This window comes from Lupinus angustifolius, chromosome LG05, assembly GCF_001865875.1.
Source record: "Lupinus angustifolius cultivar Tanjil chromosome LG05, LupAngTanjil_v1.0, whole genome shotgun sequence".
NCBI classification, from domain to species: Eukaryota; Viridiplantae; Streptophyta; class Magnoliopsida; order Fabales; family Fabaceae; genus Lupinus; species Lupinus angustifolius.
Genome location: NC_032013.1, coordinates 18,576,610 through 18,579,932, shown reverse-complemented (window position 1 = coordinate 18,579,932; position 3,323 = coordinate 18,576,610).

Below are 3,323 nucleotides of genomic sequence, written 5' to 3'. Positions count from 1 at the left end.
GAACAGTGAATCCCCTTCAGGATACTTTGGAAAACCTTGATATGTTTTGCACAAACACAACAAGCGTATCTTTCAATAATAGTTTACAAACTTATGTTTCCTACACTTCTCTCATGCATTAGAGAAATGGAGGATGATTTCTTGGATGAGAAAATTCGGATTGTGATTATGTTTTCAAGTGTCTCTATTTATAGAGAAGTTCATATCACTTGAGGGAAAGAATTGCCTTTAGAGTTCTGTACACGTTAACGAAAGGTTGTGTAGTGTAACGGTTCAATAAATTACTAAATAGGCGTGATAGCCTAGTGGCAGCTACAACGCTTGCTAAGCTTTATGCCTTTAGTTCTTATCCTGGCAGGTGTTATTGTTCATTTTTATTTATACGCATTGTATAAAATATGAACAAAAATCACAAACATTGGATCAAACACACAACCTTGAACCCATGGCAAGTATATACAACCATTACACCAAATGACACTTTGTTTCATTAATCATCAACAATATTTATATAGTAAACCGTAAATTCTGATATTTTGTAAATATCATTCACAATCCCCATCATTTTTAAAATATAAGAAATCTCATAAATCTGGAAATATCATAGTTTCAGATAATGGTATCTTACGAGTTGAACCATTACTTAGTAAGTTATAGGTTCCACTTACTTCGAATAGAAATTGGTAGACAAACTTTGAACCAACTATTCGTTAGAATAAGCGTGCACAACTCACACATGAAATCTCAGTATTATTGAAAGAATTATAAATATGACACATTTGATAAGGCCTTGTGTCATGTATCCTTTTCATGAGAATTTAAGAGTCAAGCCCTTTAACTCTATGAAGCGGCCAACTTCATTCTCATATAGGTAGACTATATCGGGAATACACCCATAATAAGCATCCCAACTTTGTTCTTATGGTCCAAGTACTTTTATCACTTGGGACGTGTCTATAGTCAAGTACTTGCAATCACTCTATAGTATTTTCCATCATTGAATACAAAACTTGATGCTACTCAAGTGTGAGTTGAGTTAACACTATCGATGACCAATTAGACATGAGCTTGAGTCTAATGATGTTTTCAACACCATATCTTTTGTCAGACCTTTCGTCAAAGGATCTGCAAGATTCTTTTCAGATCTTACGAACACTATGGAGATTACTCCATTTGCAACTAATTCCTTTGCATAGCTATGTCTTAAACCAATATGTCTGGATTTTCCATTATACACTTGGTTGTATGCTTTTGATAGCGTAGACTGACTATCACAATGTATAGATATTGGTGCCATTGGCTTTGGCCAAATAGGTATCTCATACAATAAGTTTTTTAGCCATTCAGCCTCTTTACTACCTGCAGCCAGAGCAATAAATTCTGCTGCCATGGTGGAGTCGGCTATGCAAGTTTGTTTCTTTGAACTCCAAGAAAATGCAACTCCACCAAGGTTGAAGATCCATCCACTTGTGGAAGCGTGATCTTCAACATAAGTTACCCAACTAGCATCTATATATCCTTCCAAAACTGAAGGATATCTATTATAGGTTAAATTATAGTTAATTGTTCCTTTCAAGTATTTCAATACTGTTCTTTACTCGAATTATTTGTATACCTACTTAACCTATCAACAACATATGCTATATCAGGTATAGTACAAGGCATGGCATACATCTGAAGAACAACCTTTATGTGGTTGTAAGCTGACATTTTATCAAATGGGGTAGAAACACTTTTGCAATCAAAATGATCAAATTTATTTAGCACTTTCTCAATATAGTGAGATAGGGACAAACCAATATTCTCACTATCTCTTATGATTTTAATACCTAAAATCACACCCGCTTCACCTAAATCTTTCATATCAAATTTTCTGGATAAGAGAGTTTTAGTCTTTTCTACCTCATTTAAATCAGTACCAAATATTAACATATCATCCACATATAAACAAATCATAACACCTTTTCCATTTTGGAATTTACTATAAACACACCTGTCAGATTCATTTAATTTGTATCCATTGGCAAGCACAACTTTGTCAAATTTTTGGTGCCATTGTTTGGGTGCTTGTTTTAACCCATATAAAGACTTATTCAATTTACACACTTTGTGTTCTTGTCCTTTGACAACAAACCCTTCAGGTTGTTTCATGTACACCTCTTCATCTAATTCTCCATTGAGAATAACAGTTTTAACATCCATTTGATGGATTACTAACTTATTGATGGAAGCTAGTGCTAAAAGCACTCTAATGGGTGCAATTCTTGCAACAGGTGCATAGGTATCAAAATAGTCAATACATTCTTTTTGTGTAAATCCTTTTGCAACAAGTCTAGCCTTAAATTTATCAATGGTACCATCAACTTTCACTTTCTTCTTAAAGATCCATTTACAACCTATTGGTTTGGATCCTGGTGGAAGATCAACTAGTTTCCAAGTTTTATTTCCCATAATTGAGTCTATTTCCTCTTGGATAGCTTCTTTCCAAAAGGCATAATCTTGAGACTTTATTGCCTCATCATATGTTTCTGGATCACTTTCTAAATTATAGCAAATTGGTCCATAATTATTGATGGAATCGTTTGTTCCTTCAACGAGGAACATAAAGAAGTCTGATCCATAATTTTTCTCTTTTCGGATCCTTTTACTTCTTCTAGTTTATGAACTTTCTAATGTATCTTTATTGGATACATTATTTTCTAGACTTTTCATATTATAATGAATAATGTCTTTGGGATTTTGAATTGAGGTAAATCTATTTTCTTAAAAAATTGCATCTCTTGACTCAGTCACTATGTTAATAGGATATGAGTCATTCGATTCAATAACCATGAATCTGTATGCTTTGCTATTTTCAGCATAGCCTAGAAATACACATTCAATTCCTCTTTCACCCAATTTCTTTCTCTTTGGTTCAGGAACTTTTACAATTGCTCTACAACCCCAAACTTTTAAATAGTTTAGATTGGGCTTTCTTTTCTTCTAGAGTTCATATGGGGTTACCTTGTTTCTTTTATTAGGAACTCTATTTAATATATAACATGCAGTTAACATGGATTCACCACAATAACCTTTTGATAAACCAGGATATGATAACATGGCATTTACCATTTCTTCTAATACTCTATTTTTTCTTTATGCTATTCCATTCTGTTGTGGGGAGTATGGTGCGGTTGTTTGATACACAATACCAGTAGACTCAAAATAATTAGGATGATAAATCTCTCTTCCCCTATCACTTCTAAAACATTTAATGAAAGTTTCATGTTGAAGTTCTACTTGTGTTTTAAAAATTTTAAATTTATATAAAACTTCATCCTTAT